The sequence below is a fragment of the Pituophis catenifer genome, unplaced genomic scaffold (assembly GCF_029215685.1).
Source record: "Pituophis catenifer annectens isolate HBS135680 unplaced genomic scaffold, rPitCat1.0.hap2 SCAF_2, whole genome shotgun sequence".
NCBI lineage: Eukaryota > Metazoa > Chordata > Lepidosauria > Squamata > Colubridae > Pituophis > Pituophis catenifer.
Genome location: NW_027256882.1, coordinates 282,949,835 through 282,976,489, shown reverse-complemented (window position 1 = coordinate 282,976,489; position 26,655 = coordinate 282,949,835). Strand labels below are relative to the sequence as shown.

Here is a 26,655-nt window from a genome sequence, read left to right as displayed (position 1 = left end):
GCCCTTTGGAGGCCCAAAACGGCCCATTTTCCAACTCCCAGTTAGACAGGAAGTGACATTTTTTTGCTGTCCCCAGCCTCCAGAGCCTCTCTAGCAGTCTCTGGAGGCTGGGGACAGCAAAAAAACGTCACTTCCTGTTCAACCAGGAGTTGGGAAACAGGCCGTTTTAGGCCTCAAGAGAGCCTCTGAGGGCATGGGGAAGGCTGTTTTTTCCCTCTCCAGATGCATAAAGAGAATCTGGAGCCAGGTGAGAAACAAAAACAGGCCTTGTTGCCGTAATTCGAGGATTAGACTCAATAATTAATTCAGACTTCTTATATTCAAACAGAAGATAGTTTATTTACAGAAGGCATTCTTTATTCACAGAGTGATTGCAGAAAGAAGCAAGGAGAAAGAGTGTGCATCATCTTTTATACCAAGGAGGCGGGATTAGAAGTGGGGAGTGGTTAGTGAGGAATACATTAGGAAGGGGAGAATAAGTTAACTCTTGACATTCCATGGATATATATATCTTTCATTCAAGAATGAGGCATTTACACATGACAAATCCCCCTCTAAATGCCGATTTGACACATAACAATAATTACATTCAGAATTAGAATAATATTGAACATACAATTTTGAGGTTAAATATTTATTTTGTTTGGATTGTAAAGGTTTAGTCAATATATCAGCTATTTGCTCTGTAGTGTCACAATGAATAGTTTTGATGAATCCATTTTGAGATAATTGTCTTACATGTTTGTATTTGATATCTATATGCCTAGATCTTTGGCCAATAGCGTCTGCTCTTGATATTTCTATTGCAGCTTTGTTATCTTCATATATAGTGAAGGGCTGTGATGGACTCTTCCAAACATTAATCAATAAATCATTGAACCAAATTAGATTGTTAGATGCTTTTGACAGACAAATATACTCTGCTTCAGTGGTTGAAGTAGCTACCAAATTTTGTTTCCCAGTATACCAGTAGACTGGGCAGTTGTTAAGGAAGAATACATAACCGGAAGTGCTCTTCCTACTCTTAGTGTCGCCTGCCCAGTCAGTGTCAGCGTAACAAGTGAGGATAGATTCTTTAACATTGTTTGGTTCTAACAATAGACAGAAATCTAAACTGTGTTTCAAATATCTTAATACCCTCTTAACTGCTTCCCAATGGTAAATTAGAGGTTTACTGACATATCTAGACAATAAATTAAGGGGTAGAGCAATATCAGGTCTGGTCCAATTAGCAATATACAAAAGAGAACCGATAACTGATCTATAAAGCGTATTGTCATTAAATTCAGGAGATGATTCATTCATATTTTTTATGAAATCAGTTTGCATTGGGGTGTCACAAGGTTTTGCATTATTCATATTACATTTGTTCAAGAGCTCAATTATTTCTTATCTGTTTCTTATTGAGTCAGCCAACCATCCTCTGCTACCAGATTGTTGCCGTAATTCGAGGATTAGACTCAATAATTAATTCAGACTTCTTATATTCAAACAGAAGATAGTTTATTTACAGAAGGCATTCTTTATTCACAGAGTGATTGCAGAAAGAAGCAAGGAGAAAGAGTGTGCATCATCTTTTATACCAAGGAGGCGGGATTAGAAGTGGGGAGTGGTTAGTGAGGAATACATTAGGAAGGGGAGAATAAGTTAACTCTTGACATTCCATGGATATATATATCTTTCATTCAAGAATGAGGCATTTACACATGACAGGCCTACCGGGCCATCATGTGCCAGGAGCGGAGGGGGAGGGGGGTCACGCGTGCATGTGCAGGGCAGGGCACATAGAATTATGGGTGTGGGTACACACGCACACGAACCTCCCCCGCCCCACCCTCCTGGCTCGCGAATGGCAAAAAGGTTAGCCATCACTGCTCTACACCATTCCAGACAAATGACTGTCCCATCTCTTCTTAAGACCTTCCAGTGATGGAAATGTTCTAGCTATTTCTCCTGAAAGATCTTTCTTCACAACAATATTTGCCAAGAAGAAGAGGAAAAGATACAAAGCTGATTCTGTGTTATATTAATTTGTTCTAAGCTACCTCAAAGATCAAGGAACCAAAGAATATTCTTTCCAATTTCTATTTTAATAAGGAACCAGTGGGGGGGGGGGAAGAATCAATTGGCTCATATTTTCAGCAGTATTATAGCTTCTAAAACTGTTATACTTCGATATTCACACTTTTCTAAATTTCTGGTGTGATTTGAAAATGAGGAGGCCTATCCAAACCCAAAAAAAAAAAAGAGAGAGAGAGAGCTGAACTCATGGAAATAAACTGCAACTCCCCTATAGATTGGGGAAAATGTTTCAACGAAATATATGTTTAGTTGTGTGTTAGAAGAAATGCACATTCCCCAATTGATACAAACTGGGACAGAACTAAATTGGCATTGAAAAAGGAGACTTTGAGCAAAACTTTGAGCAACTTTGAACCTTGGTAGTACAGTGGTCTAAAGCACCCTGTTATTAAGAAGAGCTGCCTGCAATTACTGCAGGTTCGAATCTCGCCAAGGCTCAAGGTTGACTCAGCCTTCCATCCTTTCTAAGGTAGGTAAATTGAGGACCCAGTTTGTGGGGGCAATAAGCTGAATTTGTATAAATATACAAAAGAATGAAGGCTATTGCTTAGCACATTGTAAGCCGCCCTGAGTCTCCGGAGAAGGGCGGCATATAAATCAAATTTAAAAAACAAAACAAAAAACTGAAATTAGCAGAAGTGCTTATCCCTTGAAGAAGGCTCCTTGGTGCTCTCTGAGCTTGATTGTTTTCTTGCAGACATTTCATTACCCGAGGTGGTATTCAGCCAGTTCGTAACAGTTCGGGTGAATCCACCCCGGTGTAATGCTGTCCTATTTAGGCACATTTTCGAGGCCAGGTGCATGCACGGAAGGCCGGGCACATGCACGGACGGCGTACGCACGCACGAAGCAAGCATGCACATGCATGGCAAACTGGTGGTAAGAATATGTGAATCCACCACTGTTCATCATGCCTCATTTCAACCCTGAGCTACAAATACAGGTGACTAAGTGAGTTTTGCCCCATTTTGTGATCTTTCTTGCCAGAGTTGTTAAGTGAATCACTGCAGTTGTTAAATTAGTAACCCGGTTGTTAAATGAATCTGATTTCCCCATTGGATTTGCTTGTCAGGTCGCAAAAGGTGACCTCATGATCCTTGGACACTGTAAACATCGTCAATGTTAGCCTGTGTGTGTGTGTGTGGGGGGGGGGGTTATACCTTCCCCTGGGCTTTGCACTTGAGCTTCCTGTTCCTGTGCAAGAACATGTATTCTATTAGCTGTTGTAGGAGTTATGTAGGGGACATAGCTGGCTCTATAGGTTGTCTGAGCTCCCAGGTTTGGTTGAAGTTTGGACTTCTGGGATGATGCAATGAAAAGGCTTGCGTTGTGAAAGGGTGTTGGGCAATTACTATTATTGCTTTATGGTTTTTTTCCTGTGTTGGATCTTGGGTGAGGGTATTTGCGTATGAATAGAGCTATCTATCTCTTTAAGTGCTGACATCTGCCAAGGGCTGTTAAGAAAGGTGGGGGCTGCTTTCTTCCTCTAAAAAAAAAACATGTTTCTCCATTTCTCATCCAGGAAAAAAATAATATTCTGCCTTTTTAATATTTCTCAAAATATTTCATTCTTCTGGGGTGCTAACGTTTTACACTAATGTAAGAACCACAGTGATTCACTTAACAACTGTGGCATGTCATAAAAAAGAGGCAAGACTCACTTAGCAACAGAAATTTTCTACTCAATTGTGTTTGTAAGTCGAGAACTACCTGTCCTTGATAAAACCGCTATCTCCCAGAAGGCTTGCCAGTTAATCCTATAAGTGTAAACTGTGAATGCTTCAAAACAACATTTGTACAGTTCTCCAATAAAAGTATCATTTTGTAAGTCAGAAAACATTTGCATACACTCATACATACACAGTCATCCAGAAAGGCCTTGCCTTAAGATAGGATTTGTATGCCAATGTGTTTATAGTGTAATACACTAACTCTAGCTGGCTTTAAAAAGTATTTTACAGCACAAGGTGTTATCCCCAAAACTTGGCCCAGATTCAGTAAAGTAATGAAGCATATGTTTTTGTCTTGTACTTAAACATCTAATTAAGTGCTCTAATGAATTTGATTCTGGAATATTGAGAGTTTTCCCCAGTTTTATCGGAAGATTTGCAGTTTTGTTTTGTTTTATAGCTAAAACCATTTTTTCCAGGGTTTCTTTGAACGTTTAGTTAAAAATCAGGTTACCCTCATCCCTTTCCAGGTATAATAATCCATCCTTAATTTACTTCCAATCTGTCTTTATTTTCATGTTTGCTTATTACTTGTGTTGCCTCCTTCAGAATCATGTTAGCTCTTTTTTTGGGCATGCGTGCCCTAAAAATAGTTGAATCTTGGCTTGTTCAGTTCAACTCAGTGTGCGAATTTCTGAAACTGGAGTCTCAGATGCTGAGATAGTGATTTACACATTTGCAAACTCTGGGTTGCATATAAAGCATGAGTGTCCAACCTTTTGGCTTTCCTGGGCTGCATTGAGTACAGGTGCTCCTTGACTTACAACAGCACGTTTAGTGACCGTTTGAACTTACAACAGCACTGAAAAATGCGACTTATGACCATTTTTCACACTTACGACCCCTGAAGCATCCTTGCGGTCACATGATCAAAATCCAGATGCTTGGCAACTTTCTCATATTTATGACAGTTGCAGTGTCCTGGGTCATTGGATCACCTTTTGCGACCTTCTGGCATGCAAAGTCAATGGGGAAGCCAGATTCACTTAACAACTGTTAAGGATATTGTTGTGTTAACCAACCAGCAGAATGTAGAACACAGGAAAACAGGGCTGAGAGCAATGAATAAAATACATACAAACTGGTTTATCAAAGTTTTTACTTTGTAGTGAAAAACAACCTCATAGTCTTTAATCAATCCAAGTCTTTGCCATTCAAATCAGTTCAGTGATACAAAAGTCTTCTTTCCATACAAAAAAGCAGCAGATAATAAATAGCAGCACATTCATGCTGGTAACAGGTCACGATGGTAGCATATCCACCCACGATGATAGCATCTCCACACACGATGGTAGCATATCCACACACAATGATAGCATATCATCAATGACTACATTTCAGCTCCCTTCTTAAATACATTTTCAACAGAGTTTATCCAATCAGGATACAATGACTCAGCATTACAATGACTCAGCAGTACTTCTTAAAGTCATATAATACATATTCAAATTAAAGTCATAGAACACATATATTGTCCATATATTGCCTGGACAACCTGTTAGACTTACACCATATCCTAACAACAACCACAATGTACTTATGTCCCAAAATATACTTGAGTCGCCAGAATGCCAAAGAGAGAGATTCAAGACGAGGCTTGCAAAAAAAGCAGATTTTATTTATGGCCAAAAACAAAATACTGGGTGGGACTATATCCAGAACATACAGATACAATGCATGCGAGGAGACAGCCACACCTTGGGGAAGGTATGGCGTCCTTTTATACCCTCAGAGACATCAGCTTAGTACCCAATTGGCCTCCTAGTTTAGGTTCAAGTATTCATTGTTGCCCTGCAAAGGAATAGAAGCCTCCCAATTAGCGTTATCTTTTCCTTGAGCATTCCTTTGTTCTTCCAATTGCTCATTTGGCCCCCTGATTCTGCAAGGAAGGAGTTTATACAGATCAAAGGTGTAAGTTAGACATCGGATGATGTCTGCAGTTCCAACTGAGATACATACCATGCTCTTAGATGGCACAAGAAAAACAGGAAGAAGATTGATATGGGTTCAGATCAAATGGCAGCAACATATGTTTGACAAATACCAGATACATTACAGAGGCCTAATAACAGAATATATTTGTTACAGGAGATACAAATATAAAGGCATAATATATGTGATACAAATACAAAGGCATATATGTATTACAGGAACCTAATGGTTACAGAATCTAGTATACCAGTATATCATATTCTAGTATCATTTATTATATCCTTATTATTGTTTCCCTTCAATATGATTAACTAACCAACTGCAGTCATTCATTTGACAACTGTGGAAAGGAAGGTCATAAAATGGAGCAAAAGTCTTAACAAGGTCTCACTTAGCAATAGAAATGTTGGGCTCAATTGTGGTCGTAAGTCGAGGACTACCTACCTGTAAAAAGGAATTGTCTTGGGCCACGTATAAATATATACAATACAAGTTTATATTATAAAATTACATAATAATGTTAAAGCTTTACAATTATGTGGGATTGCATTATTAGCTGTCCAGGGCCACGTGAAGCCCATGAGCCATAGGTTAGACATGACTGATCTAAAGAATCTGTATTGCTATTTTTAGTCTCCTACTTAGAATACAAAATACAGAAAAACAGAGTTAGAAGGGACCTTGGGGGTCCTTGCCCTGCTCAGGCAAGAAAAATTACACCATTTCAAACAAATGATTGTCCAATCTCTTCTTAAAAACTTCCAGTATTGGAGCATTCACAACTTCTGGAGGCAAGTTGTTCCACTGATTAATTGTTCTAACAGGAAAGTTCTCCTTAGTTCTAGGTTGCTTCTCTGCTTGATTAGTTTCCATCTGTTGCTTCTTGTCCTGCCTTCAGGTGCTTTGGACAATAGCTTGACTCCCTCTTCTTTGGGGCCACCCCTGAGATATCGAAACACTGCTATCATGTCAATTCCAGCAACCATTCTTCATATGTTTTAGCCTCCAGTCCCCTACTCATCTTTGTTGCTCTTCTCTTCACTCTTTCTAGAGTCTCAACATCTTTTTTTATAATACGGTGACCAAAACTGGATGCAGTATTTCAAGTGTGGTTTTACCACAGCATTATCAAGTGGTATTAACACGTCACATGATCTTGATTCTTAAATGGGAAATCCCTACAATGAAAAGAAATAACAGCCATGCTGCTGCATAGATCAAGAGATAAAATATATATTATATTTATTTATTTGATTTCTATAGCTGCTCCTCTCAGCAAACGACTCTGAGCGGCTCACAATTGAAATATACCAGTGGTGAAATCCAAATTTTTTTACGACCGGTTCTGTGGGCGTGGCTTGTTGGGCTTGTTGGGCATGGCAGGGGAAGGATACTGCAAAATCTTCATTCCCACCTCACTCTGGGACCAGCCAGAGATGGTATTTGTCGGTTCTCCAAACTACTCAAAATTTCTGCTACCGGTTCTCTGAACTGCTCAAAATTTCTGCTACCGGTTCTCCAGAACCTGTCAGAACCTGCTGGATTTCACCCCTGAAATATACATATTACAATTAAAAACCTTGCAAACAATAAAAACAGTATAAAAAAACATTAAAACAATACAAAATTAAAACAGATTTTGTTTTGATTTTGTCTATTTAACTGTCTAATTTTGTTTCAGTGAAATAATTTTACAGGAAATTGTGAGAGGAATATCTTCTTCTTTCATTTTTTTGACTACTACAGCTGCTGAAGCGAATTACTCCTGAGACATACTCACTCTGGTCACTCACTCATTTGTTACTTCATCTTGTTTTACCACACACATAAATCTCTCGTTCCCTTGAGTTCAACTTCCACATTTTTCTTGACATGCTCAACTGTCACTTCCATATAAACAGAGTGGGCACAAATGTACTATTTTACAAAGCCATATTTCCTACCAGACTGTTGTTTTTTTTTTTTTAATGATTTATATGCCGCCCTTCTCCGGAGACTCAGGGCGGCTTACAATGTGTTAAGCAATAGCCTTCATACTTTTGTATATTTATACAAAGTCACTTTATTGCCCCCACAAACTGGGTCCTCAATTTACCTACCTTAGAAAGGATGGAAGGCTGAGTCAACCTTGAGCCTGGTGAGAACTTACAGTAATTGTAGACAGTTGGTGTTAATCACAATGCTATCAGTCTGCTGAGCCACCAGGCCCTTCTTCAAAGCCTCCAGTGATGGAGCACCCATAACTTCTGAAAGCAAGCCATTCCACCAGGGTTGAAATGCTCCCGGTTCGGACCGGCTCGGGCGAGTAGGTAGCGATGGTGGCAGGCAGTTCGGAGAACCGATAGCAAAAATCCCTGTCCCCGCCCCCCCATGCCCAGCTGAGCCCCGCGATCATCAGAGCCTTTTTTTCCTTTTAAACGGCTCTGACCAGCCAAGCTCTGACATCCCAGCTGAGTTGCCTGCTAATCAGGCAACTCAGCTTGGATCGCCAGAGCCATGTAAAAGAAAAAAAGTTTCTTCCCCCCCCCCAGCCTCCAGCTTGCTTATCTTAGCTGCTGATCGCATGACAATCGCAATCCATGCATCAGCAAGCAACTGAATCTCCCTGCCTGCAATCAAGCTCATCAGTGAGCAGCTCTTTCTGCCTGCCTGCCTGCCTTCCTGCCTAGACTTATGGACTTCAACTCCCAGCAAAGCTGGCTGAGGAATTCTGGGAGTTGAAGTCCACAAGTCTTAAAGTTGCCAAGGTTGGAGACCCCTGTTCTATTGGGTAAGTTTTCTTCCACTTTGGGAGCTTTAAAAAAAATAGTTAATTGGGTTTTTTTTAGTTGTTCTTTTTTTAGACCTAGCCATTTAAAGTTTAGGAAGTTTTAAATTTAGCTGCTTTTATATAAAAATAAAACTAAATTAAAATAAAATAATATTTGTGCAGCTTTCTGAGATTTAGTGTGTTTCTGTAGTGTTTCACTTTAACTACACAAACACACAAAATCTCACAAAGCTGTATGTGGAATTTTGTGTGTGTAAAGTGTGAAAGTTGGTTTTTGGGCTTTTTGTGACTGTGTGAGGTTCCTGCTTGTTGCAGGGGCCGTTTTGGGTCTAGCACAGCTGCTTTTACATTGTGGGTGAGCCAGTTGTGTTGTGTTGTGTTGTGTTGTGTGTGTGTAAAGTGTGAAAGTTGTTTTTTGGGCTTTTTGTGGCTGTGTGAGGTTCCTGCTTGTTGCGGGGCCAGTTTGAGTCTAGCACAGCTGCTTTTACATTGTGGGTGAGCCAGTTGTGTTGTGTTGTGTTTTGTAGGTTAAAAAAGGGCAAAGAAGTGACATTGGCCACGCCCACCCTGTCACCTTACCACCAAGCCCCGCCCACTAATTAAGCCACGCCCACAGAACCGATAGCAAAAAATTTTAGATTTCACCCCTGCATTCACTCATTATTTATTTTCACTGTTAGGAATTTTTTCCTTAGTTCCAGGTTGCTTCTCTCCTTGATTAGTTTCCATCCATTGTTTCTTGTCCTGTCTTCAGGTGCTTTGAGAAACAGGATGAACCCCTCCCTCTTCTTTGTGGCAGCCCTTTAGATATTGGAATACTACTATCTTGTCTCCCCTCGTCCTTCTTTTCACAGAACTAGACATACCCAATTTCTGCAACCGTTCTTCGTTATGTTTTAGCATGATTTACATGTGTAGAACAACTTCTGTCCAAATATGGATGTGTAGTTCTTTGGCTCCAAGGAAAACAAGGTGTTTCAGAGAGGAACTAAATGTGCTTGCTGTATAATTTAGCATTTTCTTGAAAACGTCTTGCATTTTCTTGACATGATAGCTCTATGTCATGAATGTCAATTCAAACAAGCACAAGTAAAGTCACGGCTTTGTTAATACGATATCTACAAGTGCAGCGACTGCAACTGCTGATTTCTCAAAAATCGTTTTTGATTCTGATCCAAAAAGTTGCATATTGTTACTAACAAGACATGCACATTCATTTACTTGCCTGCATAATGTATGCATTACTCATAGCTATTCGCTCCGTTTCCTTGTCAGACACAATGACCTTGGTCTTCGATACATTAATTTTCATATCTGTACTCTTCGCTGTGCTGTACAAGCTGTCTAACATTTGCTGCAAGTCATCCAGACTCTTAAGGCAATCACGCATAATTTGTATTCAAAGCCCTCCCCCCACACACACACACATTCACGGGTTCCCAACCAACATACCTCTTAAGTCACCATAAGCATTCCTTATAAATTTATCTATACGTTCATTAATCAATGAAGCAAATATCAGACATACTTTTCTTACTCCATACTCAGACTTAACCCAGACAAAACCGAGTGGCTATGGGTATTGCCTCCTAAAGACTATGTCGATTGTCCATCCCTGGTTCGGGGGGGGGAGAAATTGTCCCCCTCAGAACGGGTTCGCAATTTGGGTGTCCTCCTAGACTCAAAGCTAAGATTAGAGCAACATCTGCAGCTCTGGCTAGGGGGACCTTTGCACAAGTTTGCCTGGTGCAACAATTGCAACCCTACTTGGATCACGAGGCTCTTCTCACAGTCACTCACCTCACGGTTAGATTATTGCAACACGCTCTACATGGGGCTACCCTTGAAGAGTGTTTGGAGACTACAGTTGGTCCAGAATGCAGCTGCGCAAGCTATCGTGGGTGCACCTAGATACACCCACATTACACCAATTCTCTGCGAGCTGCACTGGCTCCCTATTGGTCTCTGAGCGCAATTCAAGGTGTTGGTTATTACCTTTAAAGCCCTACATGGCTCAGGGCCAGGCTATCTTCGAGACCGCCTTCTACCTCATAGCTCCCAGCGACCGGTAAGATCCCACAGAGTTGGTCTCTTTCAGGTCCCGTCAGCTAAACAATGCCAGCTAGTGGGCCCACGGGGGAGGGCCTTCTCTGTGGCTGCCCCAGCTCTCTGGAACCAGTTACCTCCTGAGGTCCGGACTACCCCAACCCTATTGGCCTTCCGGAAAGTGGTGAAGACCTGGCTTTTCCAGCAGGCCTGGGGCTGTTGATCTTGCTGTTCAATCTTGCGAGATCCGGCCATGGATGGTGTGCATGTGTTTTTAATGTTTTTAAAATGCTTTTATAATGTTGTTTTTTTTAAAATTATGTTCACCCTTTGTATTAGGGTCCCTAGGGAGTTGGGCAGCATAGAAATATGATTAAATTAAATAATTATTAAATTAAATTAAATTAAATTAAATTAAATTAAATTAAATTAAATTAAATTAAATTAAATTAAATTAAATTAAATTAAATTAAATTATTAAATTAAATTAAATTAAATTAAATTAAATTATTAGTGCTAAACCCAGGGGTGAGATTCAGCCAGTTCGGACCAGTTAGGGTAAACTGGTAGTTACGGCCAGCAGCTGGGCCCACCTACCTGCCCCGGCGCCAGTGGTGAAATCCAATTTTTTTTACTACCGATTCTGTGGGCGTGGCTTGATGGGCATGGTGTGGCTTAGTGGGCGTGGCTTGGTGGGCATGGCAGGGGAAGGATATTGCAAAATCTCCATTCCCACCCCACTCCAGAGGAAGGATACAGCAAAATCCCCATTCCCTCCCCACTCCTGGGGGAAGGATATTGCAAAATCTCCATTCCCACCTCACTCTGGGGCCAGCCAGAGGTGGTATTTGCTGGTTTTCCAAACTACTGAAAATTTCCACTACCGGTTCTCCGAACTGCTCAAAATTTCTGCTACCGGTTCTCCAGAAACTGTCAGAACCTGCTGGATTTCACTCCTGCCCAGTGCCATCCTGTCTTATACAATAGCCATGTTTTTGGTGCAGCACACATGTACGCAAGACGCACGCACGAGTGAAGCTATCCCGTCCTATACAATCACCATGGTTTTGATGCAGCGCGCATGTACACAAGATGCACGTGTGAGCGAAGCTATCCTGTCCTAGACAATCACCTTGTTTTTAACGCAGTGCACATGTGCATGCACGCACGCTCACATTATCGAGTCTGGGCAAACTGGTTGTTAAATTATGTGAAGCCCACCTCTGGCTAAACCATTCACTAAGCATTCAAGTTATACTCATGCATTCTTTCTTCTATTATTTAGCATTCTTATTGTACTCAGAAACCAATCTTCAGCTTCATATTCACACAAAGCTTTCCATTATTCAAGCCTGTTTTCTTCATCGTACTTTTTCTCTAACTCAAAAAAGCATGCAATGAACTCTCTTCTTCAAATACACTTATTTTTCAGTGATTTTACTGAAGAGCATACATGTGGTCTGTCTATCTTCTGTCTGGCACAATGCTTGACTGTGCTTCTCATTATTTGCTCAATGCAGTATCTTAACCCCTTTCAGTAAGAATATTGTTAAACGGGCATATTTAACCCCCCTATAATATTTTATTTTCTTCTCTGACCTTTCTCTTTATTTAGGAGAACAAGAACAGGATTCTTCCAGTTTTAAGGCCCAAATCTACTTTCCACCTACATTTTAAAGAAGTCACATAGCCAATTCATATCCATATTTATTTCTAAACCACTCAACTCCAGTTCCCCAGTTCTACCATCAATGTCTGCAGCCTCGCCATATTTCATCATTCTCACAACTTTTATTACCACTTTTTCATCATGTTTTTTTTTTCTTGGATGTTTCCATTAAAAGCATTTATTTCAATCCCAGTCTTTGATATATTGCTATCATTCTTATGTAGAACCGTAAAATACTGATCATTTCCGGTGAGGTGCGGGGGTGAAATACAGCAGGTTCTGACAGGTTCTGGAGAACCGGTAGCGGAAATTTTGAGAAGTTCAGAGAACCGGCAAATACCACCTCTGGCTGGCCCCAGAATGGGGTGGGAATGGAGATTTTGCAATATCCTTCCCCCTGGAATGGGAGAGAGAAATGGAGATTTTGCAGTATCCTTCCCCTGGAGTGGGGTGGAAAGGGAGATTTTGCAGTATCCTTCCCCTGCCACGCCCACCAAGCTACGCCCACAGAACCGGTAGTAAAAAAATTTGAATTTCACCACTGGTGAGGTGTGATGAGTATCAAAAATGATGAGTACTAAACAATTTTACCCATAAGGAATAATATAATGAGTCACAAGGCAGATGACACCAACAACTTGTAGCTTATGCATTGAGTACCAAACAAACAATGAGTATTGGGACAAAATTTTCACATCAAAATGCTTTGAGTACCAAAGTACCACTGTGTTGCTTCCAGCATTTCGGCACATTAGTTTCATCCCTTCTTCCTTTCATCTCTTTAATTTTTAATTGTGTTAACTCTAGTGGAAGCTCCTTGCTTAGCCCTTTCCACCCAATATCCATTTTTTTTGTTTCTTTCAAAATTGCCCTGCACCTTCTCTACCTCACTGAATCTTAACAATTCCTGGCTCTCTTATGCACATACAGGTAGTCTTGAATTATGGCTGTAAATCATGCTAGTTATTAAATGGGCTACTATATAACCACACCTGACTTTATTACTTTTGATTAAGTCAGTGTTTCTCAACCTTGGCACGTTGAAGATGTGTGGACTTCAACTCCCAGAATTCCCAAGCCAGCAAAGCTGGCTGTGGAATTCTGGGAGTTGAAGTCCACACATCTTCAACGTGCCAAGGTTGAGAAACACTGGATTAAGTGAATCGCTGTCACTGTTAAGCAAATAGAGTGGTTGTTAAGTGAATCCATGGTCTACAATGGATTTCTGGCAGATTGCACCAGAAAGCAGAAATACATTACATTTTCTGGCAAAGAAATTAGTAAATCACAGTCATGTGAAAAGTCCGTAGAGATTCTCAGTCATCCAGGTCGTGGTTGCTCCAAAGGTCCTTTTTTTTTTCAGGAGGCAACTGGGTTTTCTTATTTTTTCTTCTTCTTTTTTTCCCCCCTTTTTCTTTTGAGGACGTTTTGTTTCTTTCCAAGAAGCTTCTTCAGCTCTGACTGGATGGTGGGAAATGGAAGAAAAAAAATGCAGATGACCAGCTATCTGCAACAGGGGTGGGTTGCCCCCGGTTCAGACCGGTTCGCAAGAACCGGAAGTAAAACCGGCGGGAGACTCCACCCACTGACCCGGATGTCATCATAGGCGATTTGCGCATGCGCAGAAGAGCGCGTGCACGAGCGAACCGGTAGTAAAGGTAAGTAGAGCCCACCCCTGGTCTGCAAGGAATATAAATCCTTCCATTCCCCACCGTCCTGTCAGAACTGAAGAAGCTTCTCGGATGAGAAGCGAAACGTCCTCAAAAGAAAAAAAAAAAAAAAACCCGAGAAAGTCCAGTTGCCTCCTGAAAAAAGCACCTTTAGAACAATCACAGTCATGTGACTACTAAAGAGTGGCCATTTGCATTCTTTGGTGGTCACATGACTGCAATTTGCTACTTTTTTTTCGCCAGCTGCTTTCTGAGCACTCCAAATTTAATCACGTAACCATGGGGAGAGCTCAGCCTTTGGACCATTGAATCTGGGTCATAAGTAGCCCTGCGGAAGTCTGTTGTAACGTTGAATGATTGCTCAGTGACCAGGCATAGGTTGAGGACTACCTGTGCTGTACATCATACGTATCTTGGTTTCACCTTCGTGCGTTTGCAACAATCATTCTTCTACCTGATTTTTGTTTTTCTCAGGCATGCCCTCTTTTACTTCGTCATCCCATCAACATTATTTTCCATACTTTGCATTAAGTGCATTACGTTTTTTGTAAAATGTCATATCCAGGAATGAGAGTTACGTTCCTTCTAAATATATTTCATCAATCATCTCCAATTTTTTTAAAATATATATATATATATAAAATTGGCATTTAAATCCATACCATTGAATATATTTTCTCCCAGTTTTTTCTTTCTTGTCTGAATGCTCCCCCGCACTCCCCGAAAGCCCACATTTCTAAATATCTTTCAGAACCATCCAATGCAATTATTTAAATTTGAAAAGCCCAATACAAAAACCTGGCAGATGATCCAATTCCAATTGTTGGTTGGATTTGGTCAGATTGTATAAAAATTCACAAAGGAATTTGCATGAAGCTCTCTTAACTTTCAAATGTGCTTGTGTGGAAATATTCCTCGCTGTAGCTTCGCTATGTAGCACATGAGCTGGCATTGCAAATATATATTTTTTTGAACACCCCGAAAAAAAAAAAAAGATTTTCTTGCAGCATCTGTAAGTTGGTTTTATTAAAAGCAGTTTAAATTCCTGTGCCTGCAGCCTTTTGGAATTATAGAGATGGGCTTCCGAAATTTACATTTTAATTGAGGCAGAAGGCAAAATAAGGCAAGGACAGCATTCACACATTACAAGGCAGAATAAATAAGATATGTATCAGCCAGAGGAAAAGAAGTGGTTTGTCATTTTTTTTTATTATTATTATTATTATTCACTGTTTCCATCTTGTGTTTTACTTTTGAATACAGAAATGTGATGCTTTGGTCTTACTGATTTCATCAACTTACTACAGCTTAATGCAAGAGACATCTGTGTTTTTGAGAAGGTTGTCTTATTAAAATCTGGAGAACAACTTGGCACAGCAGTTAGACTGTATTTAATTGTCATCCTCATGAAGATGCAGCTGGAGATTTATTTATTTATTTATTTTTAAAAAAAGAGCTCATCATGAAAACTAGCATTAGGTTTCCAGCTTCACAGTGTTCTTCAACAAAAATCTAGACTTGTAAAATAAACATTCTTTTCATTTTACACCTTGGTTCTCCATAACCTTTTGATGCTCCCTAATTTGCTTGTTTTGACATTGGACTCTGCCTCTGCCGCTGAATTACCAGTTATAAGCAGCTGCTTCCAGTTAGCCTGTTCATGGCTTTAGTCTCGTATCATTTTATAGCTAGTCCTTTATCTGCTACAGTTAATGTACAGACCAGGGGCGTCCAACCTTGGCAACTTTAAGGCTTATGGACTTCAACTCAGTCATCTCATGGCAAAATGGGTGGCAAATAAATTTCATAAGTCAATCAATAATAAATAAGTAAACTCTCAGAATTTCCCAGCCAGCCATTCTAGCTGGGAAATTCTGAGAGATGAAGACTTCAAGTCTTAAGGGTGTCAAGTTTGGACACCCCTAGTATAGATATGTATTGATACGAAGTACAGAGAATGAAATATGATGTTGAGTTTCATGGAAGTATAAGTAAACGGTAGACAAATATTTCAAGTTTGAAGTATTTGCCCCTTGAAATTATAGGAGATGACCAGGCTAAGCCCGAGGGAGGGGTCAAACATGTCATAAGTCACAAGTCCTTGCACACCCACAAGAGATCTAAGTTCAGCCCAGCTTGAATGCCTTTCTTATCTCCCACTTTTTCTCTTGACGGATAGTTGGTCAGATTCTTGTAGAGAGTTTAAGCTTGCAACAAATCTGTATACTTATTTGAACTGCCTGAATCTCCTGATTTTCCCAGCACTTGACAGAAACATTTATTTCTGACCTTACTGGAATGATTTTGATGACAGAAGAGATTGTTCCAGTGTTATTGAAATTGGATTGAAACTGGCATGAATTGTTCCTTACACAAATCAGAGCTCTTTGGATCTAGGCATATGTCTAGTGAAGTTGGAACAGATTGTTCTAGTGTTAGTAGACAGTTTCATAGTTAGAAAATTCTGATCCAGAAATGTTTTGCACATCACTCCATATATCTTTAATAATCAGATAGTTGCATGATAAATATACATTTACGTCTGAGAAATCAGCCAAAATTACTTACCAGCTAATAGTTACAAATTCAACTCAGTATTTAATTGAAGATGCCCAGAAATCTCTATTTGATGGACTAAAACCAAGGCATTTTAATTTAATAGTGCTAATATTGGATGCTCTAATTTAACTAATTTTCAGAATACTAAATTCCATGACTTAATGTTCTGTAAAGAGTAATGGGCATTTTCTGAGTTGACAGAGTGGCTTTTTATATGTAATATAATTATAATCTAATCTAATAATATCCAAATAAAAGTTATAGCATAAGATCTATGAATACCTAAATGATAACAGAATAATGGAGTTGGAAGGGAACCTGGAGATCTTCTAGTCCAACCCCCTGCTCAAGCAGGAAACCTTATACCATTTCAGACAAGTGGCTGTCCAATCTCTTCTTAAAAACCTCCAATGATGAAGCACCTACAACTTTATTTATTTATTTATTTATTTATTTATTTATTTATTTATTTATTTATTTATTTAATTAATTAATTAATTTGTATACCACCCTTCTTCTTTCGGACTCAGGGTGGTGAACAGTCAAAATAAAAACATTTGTGCACAAAAGTTAAAATAATTATTAAAACTAATTAAATGAAATTTGGCCCATAATTTAAAACATATCAATTAAAATCAATATCAAACGTTAAAAACAACATGGAATCAGGCCAGCCCGGCCAGCTGAAAAAAGTAAGTTTTTAGGGCCTGATGAAAAGTCCAGAGGTCTGAGATCACTCGTATCTCTGGGGGTAGATTGTTCCATAGGGTAGGTGCCACCACAGAGAAGGCTCTCCCCCTGGGGGTCGCCAGCTGACATTGTCTGGCTGACGGCACCCTGAGGAGGCCCTCTCTGTGGGAGTGAACCGGCCGGTGGGAGGCAATTGGTGGCAGAAGGCGGTCCCGTAAGTACCTTGGCCCTAAGCCATGGAGCGCTTTAAAGGTGGTCACCAACACCTTGAAGCGCACCCGGAAGTCCACTGGAAGCCAATGCAGCTCGCGCAGGAGAGGTGTCACGTGGAAGTGCCCCGTCGCTCCCATAATCCCCCGCGTGGCTGCATTTTGCACCAGTTGGTGCCTCCGGGTGCACCCCAAAGGGAGCCCCATGTAGAGAGCGTTACAATAGTCCAGATGAGAAGTGACGAGTCCTTGAGTGACCGTGCGTAAGGAGTCCTGATCTAAAAAGAGGCGCAACTGGCGTATCAGGCGAACCTGATAGAAAGCCCCCCTGGCCACGGCCGTCATATGCTCTTCCAAAGACAGCCGTGCATCCAGGAGGACACCCAAGTTGCGGACCCTTTCCGTGGGGGGCAAATTTCTGAAGGCAAGCTGTTCCACTGGTTAATTGTCCTCACTGTTAGGAACTTTCTCCTTAATTCCAGGTTGCTTCTCTCCTTGATTGGTTTCCATCCATTGTTTCTTGTCTTGCCTTCTGGTGCTTTGGAAAATAAATTGATATTCCTACAAGAGGTTTTACTTCATACTTTTCCTCTCTAAATTCTGCCTCTTTATCCCCAGGTATTATTTTCTGATTTTAGCTAATCTAATAATTTGTGGCTGAGATGTTTTGCATGCAGTTTACCAACTAGGATTAAGAGTCCAATAGAATGATAGTTAGCTGGATTGTTTTTTGTACCTCACTTGCTATCTCTTACTCTTTGGGATTATGGGTCTATTCAATTTAAATGCGTGAATTAAGGTGTGTGGGTGTCACTTTCCCCACTCACAGCTTTCTTTTTATTAGTTCAGATAGTACTGGCAGTCCTCAACCTAGGAACACAATTTGGACCAGAAAATTTGTCATTAAGCAATGCATCACATGACTGCACCTGTCCCAAAGATGCTTTTTCAAGAGGCAACTGAACTTTCTGTGTTTTTTTTCCCTTTGAAGACATTTTGCTTCTCATCCAAGAAGCTTGATTGTTCTCGCTATTAGGAAGTTTCTCCTTAGTTCCAGATTGCTTCTGTCCTTGATTAGTTTCCATAAATTGTTTCTTGTCCTGCCTTCTGGTGCTTTGCAGAATAGTTTGACTCCCTCTTCTTTGTGGCAGCCCCTCATATATTAGAAAACTGCTATCATGTTACCCTCTAGTCCTTCTTTTCATTAAACTAGACATACCCAGTTCCTGCAACTGTTCTTCTTATGTTTTAGCTTCCAGCCCAGGGGTGGCATTCACTTACCTTCACTACCAATTCGCAAATGTGAGTGCACATACATGCGCAGAGGTTTCCGTGCATGCACAGAGGGTCAAAAACGGGCCGTGATGACGTCCAGGTGGGTGGGCGGAGCCTTCTGCAGCCGCCCCTACCGGTTTGCCCAAACCGGATAGAACCGGCTGAATGCCACCACTGTTCCAGACCCCTAATCATCTTTGTTGCCCTTTTCTGTGTAGTACAATTGTGTCCTGCAATTGTCTATATTTGATATTATAAGTTAAACCAACAATTGCAGTTCTGCAGGTGGTAACCCATCTTTATTTGTTCAGGAAGTAAAAGTTCAGAAAACCCTGTCTGCTTAAATATATTGAATTTTCTCTCTCTCTCACACACACACACACACCAGTGATGGGTTTCAAAATTTTTTACTACCAGTTCTGTGGCTGTGGCTTGGTGGGTTGGCATGGCTTGGTGGGTGTGGCTTAATGGGCATGGCAGGGGAAGGATACTGTAAAATCTCCATTCCCACCTCACTCCAGGGGAAGGTTACTGCAAATCCCCATTTCTTCCCGATCAGCTGGCCAGAGAATAGATGGGGGTGGGGCCAGTCAGAATTTTTACTACCGGTTCTCTAAACTACTCAAAATTTCCGCTACCGGTTCTCCAGAACTGGTCAGAACCTGCTGAACCGACCTCTCTCTCTCACACACACACCTATAAACACACAAAGACATTAAAAAGGGTAGGATAAAATACGTTGCAAACTATTTCAATGTTTTCAGCTTGCTTCTAATGTCCACCAAAGTAATGCCAAAAGTAATGAAGAGTGGAAGCCTAAGAGAGAAAAAGTGAAGAAAGTGGCTGAAGGAAAAAGAAGTTGAAGGAACATTTTGATTTTATCCCCCCCAGTATAGATAATAACTGGACTGGAACTGAAGCAGGAGGTCCAGTCATTTTATTGCTAGCAGTCATTCCAATCATAATACCTTCTCAGGTATTATGTCTTCTCAGAAGTTTGTGAAATGTCATTGTCCCTCACTTCACCTGCCCCAATGACAAACTTTGCTGGAGGGTTTGTGAGCAGAAGGTGGCCGAGAGCAGTTTAAGGAGCTGTAATATCCTGAACAGATTGGAGAAGAAGAGATTGTCCATCTCCTGTCCAAAGTATGAAGCTATTTTTGGCAGAGGCATCAAACTTGGGAAAAAAAGGAGATGTTTTGGTTGTCAGTGAGATTGGCAATGGTTTTCAGCCGTTCTCTTCCATTACAAGATGTGCTGGAGCCTGAAGGAACACCTATTAAATTGTTATTGCCCAGTGAGAGATAAATGAAGAGAACTCAGTTAGTTTGGCAAATGCAGGAACAATTGATATGTTTGTTGTCCTTACAGCTTCTTTCAATCTTCTGAGAATTTATCTGGCTGTGTGTGTGAGAGAGAAAAAGTGCTTAATTTGACAAGAGAAGAAAACCAGAGATGGGTTTCAGCAGGTTCTGACCGGTTCTGGAGAACCGGTAGTGGAAATTTTGAGTAGTTTGGAGAACCGATAAATATCACCTCTGACTGGCCCCGCCCCCATCTATTCTCTGCCTCCCGAGTCCCAGCTGATTGGGAGGAAATGGGGATTTCGCAGTAATCTTCTCCTGGATTGGGGAGGGAATGGAGATTTTACAGTATCCTTCCCCTGCCACACCCACCAAGCCACACCCACAGAACCAGTAGTAAAAAAATTTGAAACCCACCACTGAAGAAAACACTCTTGATCAAATTTGAGAGCCAGCTGAATGTCTCTTCTTTGGCATGTTTTACCTTTATTCAGCAGACCAAAATGTCAGAAACACAGTCTTGAGCCACAAATTTGTCTGCAAGGGGTTACTGATAGCAAAACGGAATTATTTTCTTTTTTTTAATCTATCCTGAAATTCTGACTTTTTGCCCTCTCCTGACCTCAGCAATACAGATAATTTTTAATTTATGACAACTGGTCCTTGATTTATGACTGCAATTACGACCCAAATTTATGTTGCTAAGTAAAGCAGCTGTTAAGTGAATTACAACCAATTTTATGACTTGTTGTTTTTTTTTTAATCATGGTTGTTAAGTGAATCACTGCACTTATAGAGTGAAAAATGTATTTGTTTAGCAAACCTGGCTTCCCTCTTTGGCTTTGCTCATCAAAAGCTGGCTAGAAAGATCACAAATGGTGATCACGCAATCCTGTGATGTTACAACTATCATAAATACATGCTCATTGCTAAGTGCTCAGTTTTTGATCATACAACCATGAGGAACCTAGGATGTTCGTAAGTGCAAGGCACTTTTTTTTTTATAGTGTTGTTGTAACTTCAATTGGTCACTGAACAAAGTGTGGTAAGTTGAGTAAATGGATGGAAACTAATCAAGGAGAGAAGCAATCTGGATTTAAGGAGAAACTTCCTAACAGTGAGGACAATTAACCAATGGAACAGCTTGCCTTCAGAAGTTATGGGTGTTTCATCACTGGAGGTTTTTAAGAAGAGACTGGACAGTCACTTGTCTCAAATGGTATAGGGTCTCCTGCTTAAGCAGGGGGTTGGACTAGAAGACCTCCAAGGTCCCTTCCAACTCTATTCAGATTGACTGATTGAGGACTACTATTATAGGCAACACAGAGTGATGTGTTGCTAATGTTGGAATAAGTACGAGAGAAGCACAGTCCAAAGCATGGCTAAGAGAACTGAGTATTAACATAATCTACCTTTGAAACTATTATGAAACTAGTATTAACTAGCCACCACTGAATTCTCAGGTGTTCCCCATCCAAGTACTAACTGTATCTGATCCTGCTTAACTTTTAAGGCCAGCCAAAATCAATCAGAAGCTGCCACCTGCTGAATTTCAATAAACTGAAATATTTCAAAAGCATTTGTAGTAACTGCCTGTACCAAAAAGTGATTTTCTTTATTGCTGTCTTGAGTTTTTGAGAGGGAAATGGAAGAGACAGCACTATTTCAGAGATAAATCCTGGACCCTCTGAGTACTTTAGCTTGAGCCAAACCAGCTGCATTTAGTTTGTCATGGCATTTGCTGATAAAGAATTAGAGAAGAATTGTTTCTGTACACTGTTTTAGGGGATGTCATATAATCCCTGGTAAGCCTGTACTTTCTTTCCATTCAAAAGTATTTTCATAAGGAAATGATAATTTCTGCTCTCTGGTATTTTTGCCTGGAAAAAGTGATTACTGATCTGGTAGCCGAGGGCTTTTTGCAGATTTCTTTTTTTTTTTCACAGAAAAAAAAATCATTTGGAGAAAATTCTCATGCACCTACTAGAAATACCCAGGTGAAAGATGGAGATTGAATAGCAGAATTTAAATAGGGAAGAGGTGAAGGGATTTCTGCTCTTCTTACTCTTTCTTTCACAGTGCTAACTCAATGGCTTTGGCAATTGAGAAAAGCAATCAATTTCACATGGCACTATCCCTGATCTCAGGGGTGGGTTCTACTTACCTTTACTACCGGTTTGCAACGGGGCTGTGCATGCGCGCTCTTCTGCACAGAAGCATTTTGATGACATCGGGTTCAGTGGGTGGAGCCTCCCACTGGTTTTACTACCGGTTCTATAGAAGCGGTGCGAACCAGGGGCAACCCACTACTGCCTGATCTGCATTTGCTCTCTGTACAGTATTAAAAGGATAGTGTTGTGGCTCCATTACCGGAGCCTGTGTCATCGTCAGGAGAGGACTCTGAGAGTGAAGGGGAGGAGTTGGCAAGGCCTCCCTCTCCAGGACCCTCCTCTCTGGCAATGCCTTTGGTGTCCGCCGAAGGGCAAGAGATAGGGCCAGGGCCAAGCACGTCCACGCAGCCACAGATGGACATTGATGAGGGTAATGAGTCTTGGCTGGACCCACGCCAGCGTCGCAGAGATAAGCGCACGCAACAGAAGAAAGGGCGTGCCCGAGATTAGGCTGAGTCACTGGACCACACCCCACAGGATATAAAAAGGAGCGTGGTGGCCAGTCAAACCTTGTGACGAACAAAGCTGAAAGCTTCCACACCATTCTACATTGCCGGACTTTTGCTTTAAGACTTGACGGGATTATCTCTGGACTCGATTGTAATTATTGAGCTGCTTTCCTTTGATGTATCAGAAGTGGGGAGAAGTTATCTCTCCTCTTTGTAAATAATAAACTCTTGGCAGGCAGCCACTGGGTTGTTGCCAAGTTCCGTTATCATAAGGAAAAGGATTTTGCCGGCTGGTTTGGTCTTTAACTCCTGAACATCTGTTGGTGTGTGTGCGTGGGATTGGGGACAGAACAGATAGACATACTTATGAATAAAGAGCCATAGCATCCATTGGTCCAGATGCTGGATTTTGCAGCACTAACCAGTTAATTTGTCCTTCTTCGTTCATTTTCATTCTTTATGCCCCAAACTAGAACCTATCCAGTACAATATTTTAACATGACAAATTCATCTTAGCAAGCTTCACAAAGATTGCATTATAATTTCAAATAAGTACTCTTTAGTGTAATATAGAAATGATGTTAAAATAACCCTACATGTATCCTCATTCATTACATTTACTTGGAAATGAACAATTATGGTGGGGTGTCAGCCTTCTCAAGTAACCCAGACAAGAAACATGACCAAATTAGCCAATACTATTTTATTGTAAGGTCTACACAGTGGTGAAATCCAATTTTTTTTTACTACCGGTTCTGTGGGCATGGCTTGGTGGGCGTGGTGTGGCTTGGTGGACGTGGCTTGATGGGTGTGGCAGGGGAAGGATACTGAAAATCTCCATTTCCACCGCACTCCAGGGGAAGGATACTACAAAATCCCCATTCCCTCCCCACTTTGGGGCCAGCCAGAGGTGGTATTTACTGATTCTCCAAACTACTCAAAATTTCCACTACCGGTTCTCCAAACTGCTCAAAATTTCCGCTACCGGTTCTCCAGAACCTGTCAGAACCTGTTGGATTTCACCCCTGGGTCTACACAAACCGAAACATGCAAGTCTGAACATACAAATCTCCCACCTTTGCAGCCTAAGGACTTGCAAGTGGAGGTCCCTTCTGGTTCTCTTTCTCTACCCATTATGCAACTGTGGGCTATGTATTCTCTTATCTGGCCATTCCTTGGGCAGTAGCTGTTCCCTCAAAGCCTCATCTCTCAAGATCATCCCCATACACTGTCAGAGTATATTCATGAACTGGAATAGGGCATAGCAACAGGTCAGCCAATGAGGGCTGTTTGGTAACTGAAACATAGTATTTGTTGTATGGGACCATAAGAGACAGTTTGGAGCCTGGGTGTGGCTTAACTGCTCTGTATATAAGCTTGAGGGCACTAGCTTCTTCTCTCCTCCATTTTGCCTTCTCCATTTTGTGCTTCCATTTTGTGCTGTATATGTACTTGCTATTTCTCTTCTCTACAATGTGGAAAACCTACAGGGGTATTGTACGCCTTATGTGTTTTGCATATAAAGACATTTTGAATCCTGCTTAATAGTCTGCCTGTGTGTGCTGCAACCAACTCTGACATGCATTGTTACAGGTTGTCCTTGACTTACAATCTAGGGAACTAGCTATGACATTCAAGGTCCCTCCGAACTCTGTTATTTTGTATTTTGTATTCAATACAATACAAAATTTCTTGCTTCATGTCTGTAGAGCTTCTCAGTCATCCAGGTCATGGTGTCCCAAAGTGGCTTTTTTTTCAGAAGGCAACTGGATTTTCTTGTTTTTTTTCTTTTGAAGACATTTCGCTTCTCACCCAAAAAAGCTTCTTCAGCTCTGACAGGATGGTGGGGAATGGAAGGATTTATATTCCTTGCAGACAGCTGGTCATTTGCATCCTTTTAGAGGTTTGTTGAAGCATTTGGAGGTTTTATCTGTGTCCTCAGGGTCACCTGAGTAGTGCAAATGGTTTTTGTAGTCTACAATTTTTTCCTTTGGAAATCCATTCCTACTCCCACACCATTCAAAGGATGTTCATCCTAAATTGTATATCCCAAAAATTGCAGACTACAGGAACCAGGTAGAATGGTCCAAATGTAAAAATAATTGAAAGTAATTGAAATGATAGGGAAAAAGAAAAATAACTATTAAAATGAAAATAAGGGTGGAAAGTTAATTAAATAGAAAAGATTTTAAGGTAAATATGAAATAAGTTGGAAATACAATGTTAAGAATTTTAATAATATGATGGAAATCTTGAGGAATATATGATATAAAGAGAAGAAAAACAGGGATGCCTGGACACCATAGAAAAAGCACTGAATTGAAAATAAAAACAGCAACAGAGAGAGACAGAAGAAGTAGAAGAGTAGGGAGATTGAAGGAAGGGAGAAGGAGAGAGAGGAGCAGAAGAAAGGAAAGAGGAGAGGAAGACAGGAAAGGGAAGTAAGAGTAGGAGAGAAGGTTAGATAAGGGGGAAGAAAGGAGGAGGGGGAGAAAGGAAAGGGAAGTAGAGAAGGAATAGGAGAGGAGGGAAGAAGAAGGTAGAAAGGATGAAAGAAGGGAGGGAGAGGAAGAGAAAAAGAAGAAAGATTGTTGTAAAACGAAAAAGATGAAATGGAGGAAAGGCATCCCCGAATACATTTAAATATATCAAGATAAAGAATGAACTATTTTAAAAAAATTAAAGGAGAATGGAAAATGATTAGGAATGGAAAAAATAGAATTTGAGGGCGAAAGAAGATACTGTTTATAGAAATAAGAAAAGAAAAATTAAAAATTGATTAATAAATATGGAAAAAGAACACTTTGGCAGAAATGGTAACAAAGTAAAATATATTTGAATATGATAAATTGTACATGATATTATGTGATACGGTCAATGCTCTGCATTAAAAATATTCAGGTGTGTATTTGGGGGGGAACCAATAAAACTTGTCAAAAAAAAAAAAAGAAGCTTCTTGGATGAGAAGCGAAATGTTTTCAAAAGAAAAAAAAACAAGGAAGTCCAGTTGCCGCTTGAAAAAAAAAAAAAACCTTTGGAACACCTTGCTTCATGTGTTTCTGGGCAAATAAATTCCACTGTTAGAGTCTCGCTAAGTGGAATTAACTGGTTCAACCCAGATATGTTAAAGGCATTTTTGAATTACATCATCTGATATTTTAGATGGTCTTACGATTTCACAGACTAGTAGATTTCACTCTTAAGTCTACCCTGTTTGACCAAAAACACTTTTTACAAGTTGAGTTGATTCACACATCAAACTAAGATATGGTTTGTTGCAACCGTCCTTCACTGCCCAAGCCATAGTGGTCTGATTCACTCAAAACATTAAGCTACAAATCAAGGTTTATGAAATTCAATCATGTCATAAAGCTATCTAGTATGATATTTCCAGATAACAACAACAACAAAAATAATATCAGTTCCTGCACTTTGAGAATATTATTCCTTTAAGAAATGTAATATCAAACACTTCCCAATGTTTATAAGGAACTTTTAAAATTTCAAAACAGCTAACATAGTTAATGTATAACAGTCAAAGCTTTTCTTTGTTTTGTTCCAACCTGATTAAAATAGAATGAGAAATTAAAGCACTTTTTGAAAAAAAAAATACTTGGCAATATAACTTTTTAAAATAACAGAAAACATTAAATTGAGACCGAATGAAGGAGATAACTATAAAGATTAATTGCTCAGATAAAGTGGTTTCCTATTGGTTTTATAATATCTGCTTCTCAATGTTCTCTATATATGCAGTCGGACAGAAATGGTATTAACAGACTGGTATGCAAGCAGTAAAGAAAATTGATTAATTAAATGTTCCGTATTGAGAAAAATAATTAAAGATTTTGATACTAATAACTATATTTTCTGTAGATGGGAGACAGGACAAAAACAATTTAAAAGAAAACATTTTATTATAGAGTGAGGTGTCATCATTTTGGTCCTTATTACTCAGATCATATGCTTATAGTTTGAGCAGTGAGAAATAATACTATTAGTAATAATAAGTATTGGAGTTCCTGGACATCTGGTAAAAATTGGGCTATACGGTAGCGCAGTGGTTAGGGTGCAGTACTGCAGGCTACTTCTGCTGACT

The 26,655-nt window shown here is 40.2% G+C and overlaps 1 protein-coding gene across 1 annotated transcript in view; it reads left to right on the top strand.

Annotated features, from left to right (window-relative positions):
• The window catches only part of DCC (DCC netrin 1 receptor), a 764,852-nt gene that overhangs the window by 228,195 nt on the left and 510,002 nt on the right, over positions 1 to 26,655 (top strand). The window lies entirely within an intron of this gene.